Source organism: Megascapheus bottae, unplaced genomic scaffold, assembly GCF_031878675.1.
Source record: "Megascapheus bottae isolate mThoBot1 unplaced genomic scaffold, mThoBot2.hap1 HAP1_SCAFFOLD_128, whole genome shotgun sequence".
Taxonomy (NCBI): Eukaryota; Metazoa; Chordata; class Mammalia; order Rodentia; family Geomyidae; genus Megascapheus; species Megascapheus bottae.
Genome location: NW_028327550.1, coordinates 455,925 through 471,442, shown reverse-complemented (window position 1 = coordinate 471,442; position 15,518 = coordinate 455,925). Strand labels below are relative to the sequence as shown.

Here is a 15,518-nt window from a genome sequence, read left to right as displayed (position 1 = left end):
TGGTTATCGAGGTGGCTGGGTCGAGGTGGTTGTCATGAGCCACTTAGAAATGCAGTGGGTGAGAAGAAAAATAAACCCTCCCTCCTCAAACTTAATGCTGTAGGAGAAAAGTGTGAGCCCAGTGTGGCATTTTAGTCTTTCTAGGTAAGCCATCTTGTTGTGTGCTGTCTTGTTGTAGCTTGCTACACCCAGCTATGTGGAACAAACTTTTGAATTTGCCCTTGAAATTCTAGAACAGTTATGGGATTATTTCTAACGAGTGGCATTCATGGTCTCTATTCAAATGATGAATTTGGGTCATCCAGAAATGTGGAAGGTATTTTTCCATTTTATCTCTCTGATTTTGTCCTATTTTTTTAAAGGGTTGCTTTTTAGAAACACCAGTTGGCGGCATGCTGAATCTCTAAATTTGGTTCCCCACATCTTCTGTTTTATTGATGATGATTTTGTGTCATTGTTCTTTGACTGTCTTCTGAGCAAGGTTTTTGCATTGGTCCTGCACAGCATTGGTTTTAGACCCCATGGTTTCCCATTGTGTTTAACGGATAATTCCATTTTGCTCTTAAATTTTTGTATTTCCAGTGTTTTTTCTTCTCTGCCTTTTATACATTTTTAGTCAGTCTCTTTTTAAACAAATAATAGTTATATGTTTTTATTGCCTGGCATGTATTTATTTTCCTCCATCAAATATTCCTCAATCCCTCTGGGATTCCCACAGTGATATATATTTACCCTAGAAAATTAGAAAAGAAAATATGGGTAAGAAAGAATATGTAAATGACCATTATTCCATTAACTCTCAAAAAAATCCCCATCACAGTTAATATAATGAAATGTTTCCTTTCAGCTAAAATTTGCATTTCTTTTTCTTTAATCTTTTAAAGCAAAACTGAGGTGTCTTTAGCATGTACTGCTACCCTTAACTTTTAACTTTGAAACAATTATAGGCTTGTAAGAAGTTTGAAAAAAAGAAAAAAAAAGACTTCTCTCGTGCCCTTGGCTCAGTTTTTTCACTGTGCCATTGAATATAACCTTGACACAACCTCAACACCAAGAAATTTACATTGGTTGTGTAAAATAAGGTTTCCCTGGTCACAGATTTGATTGATTGAGCATTGACCATCATTTAGCATGAGCTCCTTGGTGCATGGAAGTGTGTGTGTGTGTGTGTGTGTGTGTGTGTGTGTGTGTGTGTGTGTGAGAGAGAAGAGAGAGAGAGAGAGAGAGAGAGAGAGAGAGAGAGAGAGAGAGAGAGAGAGAGAGAGAGAAAGAAACAGGGGGTGGGAGAAAAAGAGAGACAGAGAGAGGGAGAGAGGAAGAGAGAGAGAGAGAGAGAGAGAGAGAGAGAGAGAGAGAGAGAGAGAGAGAGAGAGAGAGAGAGAGAGAGAGAGAGATTATCTGTAGTTTTATCTGACACATACAGGCATGGGCCAGACAAAACCCAAATACAGAAATCAACACCCTGGTGTTGCCCCAGTCCTCACAACCTCTACTCCATCTGCAGGCTCTGGAACACTCCAATTTGCTTCTCTTTAGTCTTGCCATTGGCCAATCATAAGGCATAAAGCCTTGGTTAGACAGAAGGAGTAAGCATGAATTATTTATTATTCATTTTGGAGATCTGTTACAGAACCTGGTGAAATAGCTAATACTTGAGCATAGGTATATTTCCAGATCACTGAGAGTACATTTGCAAATGCTCTCACAAAAACTCCCTGAACACTTTTGAGACAACTCCTCTATTAATTAGCTTGACTTAGTCATCCAACGCTCATACCATTTTGTACCCCATAAGTGCATATGTAACTATAATTTTCAAAAAGGTATATAAACAGAATCATACAGCATGTACAAAGCTGATAGTCTAGTGTAGGGTCTGCTGCCCACTATCTAGCTACTCAATAGGCATCGGTTGGGAAGATTATATATAGTTCAATGCTGGCCCTGCAGGAAGTTTAAGACATCGTCTTGACAAAGATAGTAATGGTGGTACACATTTGTCAACCTGGGAAGTATAGATAGAAAGATGGCAAAAAAAGTGAGCCCTTATCTTAAAAACAACAACAAAAAAAGGGCATGGTTCAAGTAGTATGCCATTTGCATAGCATATTGAAAGGCCCTGAGTTCAAACCCTAGAGAAAATGGGAGGGGCTGAAGGGAGGAGGAGAGAGGGGAGAAGGGAGGTGAAGAGGGATGGTGGAGAAAGGGGAGAAGAGGAAAGGGAAGGAAAGAGAGAAGAAAGGAAGGAATTAAGCTATTGTGAACATTCATGCATAGATTGAGATTCTGCATTATATATTGTTTTTTAAAAGCCCTCATTTTCAAAATTGGTACTTGAAGTGTTTCTCCAGGTCATTGTTGAGTTTTTGGAAACAGTTTTAATGACTGCATAGTATTCTACCATATGAAGGTAGTTCCATGTATTTAACCACTTCTCAACAAGTTCATGTTTCTTTGAGTTTTATTGACAGCCTACCAACTGCTTTTTAGAGTTTTTCCTCCTCTTTCTCATCATAAATCTTTTGAAAATATGTGCACTTTCCATGTAATTTTAGTGCAACGGCACATTTCAAGTACGGTAAGAAATTATTTTCCTATATCCCAGATTGTTGGATTTTAATTCCTCTTTAATTCTCTTGGAAATGGAAACAGGGTCAGGCAAGGCTTGATGTTTGCCAATTGACACTATGGGTGGGTTTTCCTGGCTTTCCCCATTGAGCCTGGGAGTCTTGGTGAATCTTCATCACCACCTAAGGGAGGGCTGATGAACCCGCCTGGCTGCTGTCCAGAGTGCTGAAACCTGCCGGCTATAGCTAAGCGTGGGCAGAGTCCAGCTCTTTGTCTCCCTGACATGAAAGTGAAAATGTATCCATGAATTTGTTACAACCATGGATTCCTTAGCATGGCATTTCCAAACAGCACATTCAACATGAGCCAAAGGACAAAATTTCTACTGCTCCAAACTGCTGCTCTGTGTGTGTGTGTGTGCGTGCGTGTGTGTGTGTGTGGCACACCCTGTATCCTGAACTACCCTTCCCCCCACTTTCCAGCTCACATCTTCTTTGCAACAAGGTCCCACTGTTCATTCCTTCTTCAGTCACAACTCTGGCTATCCCAGCCACCAAGTGGCTCTAATAAAGCAGCTGCATTGTGGAGAAGAGGTCAGTGGGGAAGTCAGTACTTCATTAGAACCTACTTCCTCCACACCAGAGCCACACAGATCTCAGCTCTCAGGGCTTTCCCTCTCCACCCCCCTGCCCTGCCCTTCTTCACCTTCCTGTTCTGTCTCTGGTGGACAAGAAAGAATTCCTTGCTGGTGATTTCTTCAGAAGTCTGTGTGGGTGGGGCTCTTGCCAGCTTTGCATCTTGATGTGGCTCGGAGTGATTTTCACAGGGATGGGGTGTTCTACGAATCAGATGCTTCTCGCTTTCCCTCCTTGCTACCTAGAAGTCTGCAATAGTTTTGTGATCTCAAAATTTTCTGCAATACTTCACTGCTTGAAAAACACTTCTGTGCATTATCTCAGCTCATTCATCCCATGTTTGAGTACTGGTTATATAGGCCAGGCTCTGAGAATAACATAGCCCCTTCCCTTTGCTTTGCCTTAGAATTTGCCAATGACTTCACACAATATTTAGCATAAAACTTCCATCACATTCCTAGTTCACTCCCCCCTCCACCACAGTTTCCATGTCCTATCCATACCCCCCACCCCCACACTTCTCTTATAGAGCCCACTACCCACTTCCATCCAGAGAGAGTAGTTATTACCCTGGAACCTGCTTATGACTTTGGTCTGAGATGTTCTTTCTACATGGTCCTATAGCTTACTGCTTCTTGTCTTTCTAACCTCAGCTTCCACGTCCTCTCCTACCAAGATCAAATATTGGCAACAAAAGCACTCCCCCCAACAACCCCTGAGCCCCAAACCAAATCATTGCTCATAGCTGCAGTCTGTAACTAGACTAGGAATGAGCAAGGCCTCCACCAGGACTCAGGTTAGACATTGTGAACACAGTGGCACCAAGCTTTCACATCCCTTGGTTTCTTGCTGTGTTCTTTCTCCTATCTGCCAATCTTCAAGTTGACAAGACCTTGCCAAGAGATGGGCAATAAGATGATGTCAGCCTAAAAGGGGATGTGGTAATGCTTACAGATCCCTTGCCAGGAACTGCTGTTGGCTTCTCTTCTCTGATTTTGAATCTGCTCATGTATAAGCCCACATTCTAGAGGAAAGAAAGTAAAATAAAACAGGATTAATTTTCAAAGTGACCCCGCCATCTCTGGAAGAGCACTATTAACCTTATCTACTTAGGAACCTGGTCAGCTTCCCAGCCCCTGTTCCAAGAATGATTCACCCTATTGACGTGAGAAAACAGAGGCCCAAACACACTGGTCCTGGTGTTTACCCACAGAATGTTCCACAGGAGGCTCAGTTTGACTTTTGCTTCCCCCCCCCTCCTCCTGAGGAGATGGAGGAGGGCTGGTTGCTATGGTGACACAGGATGCTGACATCTTTGCTTGGTGCTTCCAGGGAAGGTTTCCTTTTGTTCTTTCTGGGTGGAGGAGGGATGGGATGGGTTGAGCTGAGAGTGGTGCGCTGAGATTGGAGCCTCCACTCCGAACCAGGTAGATGGCATCTGATCTAGAGGCCACTGGTTGTGACTTGAACTCCCATCCCTGTGGAGATCAAGTCTCCACCTTGTTAGTCTCGGCTTCTTCCTCAGGATAAAAAAAAAAGAACTTTGCTTCACAGAGGCTCTGCTGAGCAAATGAAGTTGTTCTTTTAAGTGATGAGGTGGACACCTACATAGGATAGAGCAAGGTGATAGGTGTTGGCCAGTACAAAGTTATCACAGCCATGGTCATCTGGATGTTTATCACCAAGACATTTCCAGGAGCTTCTATGGAGGTGACAGAGCCAAGGCTCTGGGGCAAAGAGAACAGAGGTGAAACCTTTACCCAGCCATTTATGAGCTGGTGAACTCACTTATGTGCTCAAGTTCAGGTCCACCATGTTGTGAACAAATAAACTCACGCACGTGCCTCAGTTCCCTTATCTAGGAAAACAGACGATAGAATTTCCCCCTTCCTCCCCCTCCCCTGCCACTTCTCTTCCCCCCCCCCTTTTCAGGGTTGTTTTGAAGATTCAGCAAACTTAGTTCAACCCAAGCATCTGGCACATGAGAGTTAGCCCAGACTGGATTTGAATAGATATCAAACAGCAGGGTAACATTTGATTGTAGGATAATATCTATCACTTAGGAACTTTCAAAGGCACTTCATTGTCAAGGAAGAGTAAAAAGGAAAAGAAAAGAAAATAGTATCTTACAACCTGTTTGAAATAAAATCGATTCCTTAGACAGCTCTAAAATGACCAGTGCCAGGTAGGCCTGGGTGGGCAGTCCTTTGGCCAACCAGTAGACACTTGTTAAGTACCTTCTATGTGGTCAGTTGTTTTTTCCTTTTTTTTTGCCAGTCCTGGCGCTTAAACTCAGAGCCTGGGCACTGTCCTTGAGCTTTCTCAAAGCTAGCTCTCTACCACTTGAGCCACAACACCACTTCTGGCTTTTTCTGTGTACTAAGGAATTGAACCCAGGGCATTGTGTATGCTAGACAATGCCATTGGGCCACCCTGTCCTGTGGTGGTCAGTATGTTTTCTGGCATTCCACGTAAGGGAAGAACATCAAGAAGGATCCACAAGGCAATGTGTGAATGAGAATGTGTATTATCACACCAGGAAGATCATTGGAAAAGGAATCCAAATGGCTCCAAAGACATTCCAGGTGAAAGGCTCCAACGCTGTCTGCTGCTAGGGTCCTGGATCTTTTCTAGGTCCTGGGCACCCCATTTCTTGCTCTGCTGTGATGAATGCCCAGAGTCTCAGCAGAGTAATGGGAGTTACTTCTGTGCATTGTGCCGTTGTGGTCTTCCTGTGGCTTCCACCCAGTTCACGCTGGCATAGGTCTCTTTGTTTCCCTCTTTGACCTGCCCTCTGTGTGTCCACCACATGGCATGGGCACTTGGTAGGTTTGAGGTTGAGTCTCATCAAGTCCATTGGGTTTGCTGCATCTCCTGGCAGTCCATGCAGGACACTGGATGTACAGCCTGCCTTAAAAAAATGGTTCTTGGGCCAGGAGTGCTCTAGTGGTAGAGTGCTTGCCTAGCATGCACAAGGACCTGGGTTCAATTCCTCTGTACCACATACATAGAAAAAAGCCAGAAATGGTGCTGTAGCTCAAGTGGTAGAGCTCTAGCCTTGAGAAAGCCCAAGGACAGTGCTCAGGCCCTGAGTTCAAGGCCCAGGACTGGCAAAAAAATGGTTCTTGAAGATCGTGCTTCCCATCTTATGCCTGGGGATGTCAATGCTCAAGGCAAAGAGCACAGGTCTCTGGGGTCTACCTTGGTCCAGCTACTGAGTGGCTGTGGACTTGTGTGGTGACCCAGGCGAAACAACTGAACTTTCTGTGCCTCAGTTTCCCTACTTGTAAAGTATCATCTGTCCTCTCATACCATTCTAAGACGGATTACATGAGAATGTATATGCATGGGAGGATGGGGTTACAGGCACGAAACTCAGTCAATAATGGCAATCAGTAGTAACCATTATACAAATGTACTCATCCCTTGGTCTTCTTTTAAATTATGAGATTCTTGGTAGAGTTAATGAATGTTAGCATTATTAGCCTCCATGTCAAGCAGGACACCAGTAATAGGTGATCAACCACTGATTACCTAGAGTTCCAATCTTGCCACATGAGCTGTGTGATGTTGAGCAAGACATCCAACTTTTCTGAACCTGGTTTTAAAAAAAATGTATGCTCTGTTAAGATTATGTGTGTGTGCGTGTGTGTGTACACATGCATAAACACACGCGCACACACACAAAAGTATGCTCACACACATGCCAGAACTGAGTGTTGAACTCAGAACCTGGGTGCTGACCCTTAGATTGACTGACTGAATGATTGGTTGATTGATGCTTAGAACTCTCTGGTTAAGCCACAGTGTTAATTAGACATGAGAGTTTCATAAATTTTCCTGCCTGGGCTGACTTTGAACCTCAGATCCTCAGATCTCAGCCTCCTGAGTTGCCAGTGTTACAGGCATGAGCCACTGGTACCCAGTTTACACTAACAAAATTTCTAACTACCTTCGTTCCCTTTAATTCACCCTACAAATATTTTTAGTGCCCATCTGTGGGGGGGGAGGAGAGGGGGTGGCTGGGAACATGGATCCTACCAGAAAGTTTTGAAGGCCAAGATGCCCCATTAGATGGTAGTGTGCCCTTTCTATATGGAAGGGCTCTCTTCTAGAAAGACTCAGCACTGAACCTGGGAGTAAACTTAACTTTGGTTTGAAAACTACCCAGATGATGGAAACAGACAAAACATCTGTATTGATCTTGAAAGCCGAGGTCAGACAGGAGGTCCATGTAGTACCATAATTAGATTTGAAACCATTGTCCTCAAATCCTTGCTTCATATTATGCAACATGAAACTAGAAATGATTCCTTTCCTGGGAAGGTGTGACGGCTTTAGGGCCAGGGACACTTAATGGAGAGGGAAGAAGTTTGCGGGGGAGGGTGTTGGAGGTGAGAAAAGTGAAGGATGGCTGTTGGGGTCAAGTTCACTGGCTCATAGGCTGTCTCTCAGGGCCTATTATATTCCAGACAGAAAGGTTTGAGTGGAGACTGTATATGTTCCTTGGATATAGGCCAAGTTCACATACTGACCTTGCTGGCTCTCCTTGTTCTCATTGAGTGAGGTCAGTTGCTTGAAAGGAGATCTTCCGCTCTGGTTCTAAACTATCCCTCACTCTCCCCCACTCCAATTCCAAACTGAACCAGCCCACATGCAGTGACAGGTAGAAGCCATTCCTTCAGGAGAGGCACTAGGAGCCAGCTGTTAGAATGTAGACAGAGTAGCTTCCAGTCCTTAGCTGGGGCACTGGTCTGAGTGAGGTATACTCTGTAGGTAGGTGGGTGGGGGTGAGTGGATGGTTCTAGAAAACCATTCTTCCTGTTTTCTTAGTGGGCAAGAATTCACATGGAAATGATCTGAAATAAAAGAGTAATTTGAAATTATTTTGAACTCAACCAAAACGTTAAAGTTGGCAGACCTTGACTCTTGGTTGTGACAGAAACATGATGAGTTTCAGGAAATCAGAATACTGGGGTGATTCGTGGAAGGCACGTGAGCAGGTCATGTGTCTGAGTGGAAACTGGGACTTTTCCACATTTCCACGCCCACCTCTTCTATCAATTCGTCTTATCTTTGAATCGCCTTTTCCTACCCAATCTCTTCACTTAGACTGGCATTCTCCACTCCTCTGTGGGAGAATATCATATGATATCTATGTGTCCATGTGAAAGTAGACACAGATATCAGCAGGTCTCAAGCTGATCTGGCAAACCAATACAATCAATACAAGTTCCCAGTATCCCGATCTCAGAGGAGGACTCTGATTGGGTCAGGTGTTTACCTGTGGACCATCGATGGTAGGTTAATGTTTTTTTTTTCTATGATGGCAGTTTCTAGAACAACACCCTGGGGGTGGACTGGAAGGGGGTGACAAAGCTATCCAGGCAAACACAAAGTATGAGGGTGGAAGAGGTTATTTATGATAGCCAGGTATAGTACCACAAATCTGTCATTCCAGCTACTTGAGAGAATCACAAGACCAAGGCCAACTCAGATAAAGGTAGTAGAGGGACTCTGTCTCCAAAAACACAAAAATAAAACAATCAGTATCTAGGGATGGGGTGTGACACAAGTAGTCCCATGTTTGGCTAGCATATGTGAAGTTCTGGGTTCAAGTCTTACACCAGAAGAGAGGGAGAGGGAAAAGGAGAGGAGGAGGAGGGAGGGAGGGGGAGGGAAGAAAGGAGGGAAGGAGAGAGAGAGAAAAAGGGAGGAAGAAGGGAGAGCATAGGATATGAAAACAACAGACTTAGTGTTTTCTTACTGTAGCATAGCTTGGCTGAGACCCTGTCAGAAGCAGCTTCCTCCATTACTTTCTATTTGAGCAACATTTATTGACTGGTAATTGCTAACCTTTGAGGCCTGGCTGTCGTATGATGTAGTTAGATTTGGCTGTGGACTAGAGTCATACGAGGAAAGGAAGGAGGCCAGCCATTCTGCGTGCTCCTTCTGTCTGCTGTACTAGTGTTTTATATCCACACACTGCGTGGACTTAGTATCCCTTTGTTCTGACGTGGAGACAGAGCCCCCACGAGGGGAAGTAAACTCAAAGTCCAAAGCGAAATAAGTGGAGATAACAAATTCTGAAAGTGGTGAAAGAGCCCAAGTGTTCACCCCTAAGCCTCAAGCTCGCTGGTAACTACATTTCTCTCCGCCTTGGTGTCCTTTCAAACTTAGCAAGAAGTTTCAAGAATAAAGTTAGATAGCCAGGAAGGAAGGAAGGAAGGAAGGAAGGAAGGAAGGAAGGAAGGAAGGAAGGAAGGAAGGAAGGGAAAGAAAAAAAGAAAGAAAAAAAGAAAGAAAGAAAGAAAGAAAGAAAGAAAGAAAGAAAGAAAGAAAGAAAAGAAAAGCAACCAAGCCAGCTCTAAATGATTCATGATACCCAACATGCATATTTATAGACTCCATCGAGAGTGGAGCACTCGAGGCTCTCTTATGCACACCCCCATACATCTGGAAGCTTCTATCAAGCACTTGGAAGAAAGAAAGACTATGCCACTTATTCACCCACACGTGTCTGTGAGGGGATTTGAACTCTCCGTGAACTGCCACCACCACACGAGCCAAACTCTTAAGTGCCCAGCTGGGAGAATAGAGCTCCAAAATTTGAATTCTGCTCCTGGCTGCACCAGTCATTCTTTCAGTTAGTTGGATTATTTTTTTTAAGTTACCCCTCAACCTTGGAGCACCAGCCTCACCCCTCCTCTCTCCCTCTCCCCCCCCTCTTCCTCTTCTCCCCTCTCTCCCATTTGAAGTGTTATTTGCTGTGATCATTTGCAAATCTTTATACTAACAAATGATCTCTTTATTCCCTATTAAAGAAACTCCCGTCCTCCTCTTTCCTCCTTTTTCCTTTCTTCCTCTCTTTAACCTTTCCACCCATCATCTATCCTATCCATTCCCTATCCTTCTATCCATCATCCATCTTCCTTCCTTTCATATCCATCCATCCATCCATCCATCCATCCATCCATCCTCCATTGGTTTATTCAACAATAGTTTGCTTCATCCTTTCCCTGTGTAAAGCAGTAGAGCACTCAGATGGCAGGTGATGGCTCTTCACTGGGCCTCACAGTATTTCCAGGCTGGCAGAAGGCAGAGACAATGCAAACTGTCCAGTAGGGAGCAATGTGTGAGGTGTGAGGTTGGGCAGGGGAAGGGCTGGGTTAGTATGATGGGTTAGAACTCTGGCTTCCTGCTGTCACCTGCTGCACATCTGGAAATTTATGCTCAGGAGAAAGCAAAGAAGAAAATTTTCGAAGGAAGGGCAGTTGATCTTTCATTGGGAAGCTTTGAGGATTCACAAAGGCAGTTGTGCAGCCTCAACTTTGGTGTCTTTCCAATGCTTTGGTGTCTTTCCAGCTTTGCTGTGGGATGTATGTTTAAGTGAATAAGATTAGGGTCATTCCTAATTGCTTATAGAAAAAAAAAGACTCTTGTTTATGGGCTGAGAATGTTGTTTTTTCAACTAATTAGCTTGGTGGGGCTGAACAAAGAGTTGTTTCTGACCCTCCCCAGGCAATTAAACTAAATGTTCCTATCCTGTCTTACAACTCCCGCCTCCTTCTGAGTTTCTGCTGCCAGTGAATGGCACGCCAGGCATGGACACACGCTTTTGCTCTTGTTTTTGCTTTTTAGTTTGCAATGCTAGGATTTGAACTCAGGATTCTGAGCTTGCAAAGACAGGTGCTCTATCTCTTGAATCACGCTGCTGACCACTTGCTGGTTTGATTATGTTCCAGATAGGATTTTGCTTTATGCCTGGGCCAGCCTGGACTGCAATCCTTTTCGTTATGCTTCCCCAGGGTGTACCACTGTTGAGATGGAATCTCAGAAACAATTTATTTATTTATTTTTTGAACTAGACTAGCCTTGAATCTTGATCTTCCAATCTCTGGCTCCCAGGTAGCTAGAATTATAGACTTGAGCCACTGCCACTGCCCCTCCTTTTTTTTTTTTTTTTTTTTTTTTTTTTTTTTTTTTTTTTAGAGAAAAGGTACTAGAAAACAGTGCTGTTTTCTTGAGTTCTATTATTGTTTGTATACTGTCATAAGTTGCCATGTTTATGATGACTTTGCACAGTAAGGATAGGAACCTACAGAGTTATTACAGGACCTAGGTGTTTATTGAGTATAGGTTTTACCCATAATCCCTAGAGACGCCTTCCTGCATCCATAATCATAGTGTTGAGATCCAGAGAGACTGAAAGTCCTCCAGCCCACCAGCCCACTGTCCCAAAAGGTCAAAATAGAATTAATTCTGGGAATATCAGCAAAATTAAACTTTTTTTTTTAAGTCAGTCATGGGGTGTGAACTCAAAACCTAGATGGTGGGTGTCCCTGAGCTCTCTTTTCTACCATTTTGAGGTACAGCTCCACTACTGGTTTTTGAGTGGGTAATTGGAGAGAAGAGTCTCATGCGGACTTTTCTGCCTGGGCTGGCTTTGAACCATGATCCTCAAGACCTAAGCCTCCTGAGTAGCTACTATTACAGGTGTGAGCTTAAAAACAAAAACATTTTTTGAAAGACGGCTATACTTTAAAACTGATATTTATTCAGGAAATACAGAAGCACCACATAACCACTTTGACACAATAAAATAAGTGAGAATAATGTGTATTCTGTAAGCCTGAGCATTTAGGTCTTAATGACAGCTGTACAGTGAAATACTTATGAGCAGAAAAACCTATCTGTGAAGCAGTCGACAAGCTAAATGTCTCCATGAGTATCACTATATTTGGTAATTGTCTGCAAATGCCAGGGTGAACAGCCTGTCTTTCACAAAATTGATCAAAGCTGGTGATAGGTCACCTAAACTCTTGAAGTCTAGGGTGTGGATATGTCTGTCAGTATGGAGTCCATCACAGCAGAGGAAATTCTGTTCCAGGTCCCATGAGAAAGGTCAGTTGCTGGTCAATGCTTGACGCTAATTCCATAGTACTCACCACACAAAAGGAAAATTTCTTGACCTGATCCACTCAGATTCCTACACCCATTTCCTCTGTAAACACCAGACACACCCAACACCATTCAAATAATAATGGCAACAGTCTAGTGGCAGAGTGCTTGCCTAGCATGCATGAAGACCAGGGTTCAATTCCTTGGTACCACATACATAGAAAAATGCTGGAAGTGGTGCTGAGGCTCAAGTGGTAGAGTGCTGAGCCTTGAGAAAGTCCAAGGACAGTGCCCAGGCCCTGAGGTCAAGCCCATGACTGGCAAAAAAAGAACTACACAACTACTATATGCACAATGATAATATATGCAGATCAAGTTCCAGGGGTCAGGAAGAATATATAATATCTAGGCAGGCAGCCACAGATGGTGACTGAAAAGAAGAAGGTTTTTGAGGTGATATCAATAGACAAAGAGGGCTCTTGGGAAAGCAGTCCCTCATCTGAAAACAAAGTGAGTACTTAGCAAAAAAGATTAAGCTAGGAGCTAGTGACCCACACCTGTAATCCTAGCCACTCAGAAGACTGAGGTCTGAGTATTGTAGTTCAAAGCCAGCCTGGGCATGAAAGTCTGTAAGACTCTTATCTCCAATTAACCACCAGAAAAGCAGAAGTGGTATAAGTTTTAATGTTAATTTGAAAAGGTATAGCTTTTAAAATAAAGGGTATAACCTTTATTTGGTGAAGAGCTCAGGGACAGCGCCCATGCCCAGAGTTCAAGACCCAAGACTAACCAAAAAAGAAAAGAAAAGAAAAAATTATTAAGTTCATGAAAAAGTGGTTGTTCAAGCTTATCACAAATATTTCATGACCTGCTAGGTATAGTGGAACTGTAAATTTATTATTATTATTATTATTACTATTATTATTTTGCTGTATTGTAGCTAGGTTTTTCATACATTAAAAATATTCACTGTGTTCTTAACTAGAAACTTTTCTCTGGTTTGGTATCCTTTCCAACATAAAAATATGAATCTTTACATCTTCAAAAACCTATTCGACCTTTCTCTACCACTTTTCTTCTGAAATACTTTTCCAATTAACTTTCAATCCATTTTGTGTCTGATAAGAGATGAAACAGTGCTTCCTAGTTAAGATAGAAACAGCTGATATGTGCATAAGTTAATGCTGTACCATTCCATTTCTTCTGCTATCGAATATAAGGAGTTTTGAGAAAGTGGGGTAAAACCAAATAATATTTTTTTAATTTGTCTAGATTTTCTGTGCAAACTTTCTCAAACATTTTAAATAAATTAATATTAGGCTTGAAACTTTTGCACAAAAGTTTTCAGTGATATTGCTTTGCCTATTAGCTCTCTCAAACAGTGTGACTATGTGGAGAATATTCAACCTTCATCATATCTGGAAAAGTCAGGGAAGCAAATATAGTTTGAATTATGATTACATGGTTTGATATTGATTCATTATATTTTAATTAACTTTTTGTGTATGTATGCCAGTATCTGGGCCTTGAACTGATGTCAGGCTGCTATCCACTAGATTTTTCACTTGATGTTAATACTCAGCCACTTGTATAACAGCTCTGCCTTTGATTTCTTGGTGGCAAATTGGAGATAAGAATTTCCTGGGCTTTCCTGCCCGTGCTAGCTTTGAGCTCCTGTCCTCATATGTGAGCGTCTTGGGTAGCTAGGATTATTGGAATGAGCATGTGCCTGGCCATATTTTAGTTAACTGTTGATTATATATAGTACTATTTTGTGATGGATAATATAGTACATTTTACAAATCAAGTAGTAATATAATTTTGAAAGTCATTTTATTTGTGTCTGTCAAAAACAACCAAAGCAGATTAGAATTTATAGATATGGGTAAATGTTTAGATAGAAAAAAACAATATCCCTAATGGTCCATGCCTTAAAACTAGTACCACACATTGATGTAATAGTACAGAAATATGAACCAAAAATTTGATCAAAATGATTGAGTTTGACTTATTGCCTTATTGGGGGCAACAAGTTAACTTCCAGAGTCTCTCATCAAACTTTTGGGAGGCAGTTGTCTTTATTTCAAAGGGTATTGGTGTTAGAAGCTTGTTAGGATGGTGTAGTAGAGGGTTCCAAAGAATAAACAGAACAAGGAGGAGAAATGCAAGATAATGAGAAAACTGTCAAAACTGTGAGACATTATTGACCTTTTGGGAAATCATATCCCAACCTACTGTCGTTCCAGGACATGAGCTGTAAACTTTCTTCTTTATGTAAAGTAAATTTGGGTTGTGTTTCTCTTGTTTAAATTACTGCATCTTAAATAACATAATGTCCAAATAAGGGAAAAAGTGTTTTTAGGCTGGGCCTAAAAAGAGAAATTCAACATTTCTGAGGCTTTTCAGATTAAATTTAGTAAGTATACAATCAATAGTTTTATTCTTAGTGGACAGATTTGAGGGCTTGCCATTGTATTACTTTTAACTTTTTAAAATTTATAACAATATTGTATTTTTTCTTTCTAGGGCCAGTATTCCCATCAGAGCAAAGAATGAATTCCATATTCTGTAATAAAGTTTCATTTGTATCTCCAAATCATGGAGAGTACAGTTTTTAAAACTTATTACTGGGACAAATTACCTTAAGCCTTTTGCTGTCCTAGAGTAGATATTTTCTTTTTAGCATTATCATTTCGGTTGTTGTACTTCAAAGTTGTTATGTCCTTGAAGCAATGTGCCAGAATGTCAATTTTAAAAATCTTTCTAAAGCCAACAGAGATTTAACTCTTCAAATCATTTCTGAGAGCCTACATAATCCCCCTTAAGTCTCCTAGTCTTCCATTTCAAATAGTTCCATCAGCATTTTTAACTTTATATTGATCTGGTAAACTAACTGGAAAAGAAATGGTGTAGTAATGTGAAGGCTGAGTGAGGCAGAGCGGGTACTCGGTATTAATAGACACTCAGAGCAACATAGGAACTGCTTGAAAACATCAAGATTTAAATGAGTCAAGTCAATGCTTGTGCATGTTCTTGATCTCTAAGACTGGACACACACATTAGTTTCCTTTTCTTAATTCCAGTCATAGTTTTAACACTTTAAACCCCCATTTGTGCAGCTATTTTAGAAATACAGGAGAGAGGGTAAGGTGAGATGAGAGTTGATTTGGCTTTAAAGTATATAGAAATGAGGTGATGCCCAGGAGCCTTCAAAGCCACCATGCCAAGAAATACCAGTGCTTATTATATAGTGAGATTTTGGAAGAGAAGAATAATAATATCCTCCTCTGGTCTTACAGTGTGAGTGTTCACAGTCCTGTATACTTTATCATATCCTAGTGAATTTTTGTCTTTTACTTTCCAATGTTTTTACTTGGAGAATTATAGGCACATTCTAGATCAAAAAACTCAATA

General features: G+C 41.8%; 1 long non-coding RNA gene across 1 annotated transcript in view; it reads right to left on the bottom strand.

The window, feature by feature from the left end:
- Nucleotides 1–392: 392 nt before the first annotated feature.
- LOC150039692 (uncharacterized) overlaps nucleotides 393–15,518 on the bottom strand; it is a 55,792-nt gene continuing 40,666 nt past the window's right edge. Inside the window, exons 4-6 of the long non-coding RNA XR_016534265.1 lie at nucleotides 4,156–4,227; nucleotides 3,274–3,452; nucleotides 393–733 (exon numbers count right to left, since the gene is read on the bottom strand). This is a non-coding gene — a long non-coding RNA (uncharacterized LOC150039692). The remainder of the gene's footprint in view (nucleotides 734–3,273; nucleotides 3,453–4,155; nucleotides 4,228–15,518) is intronic.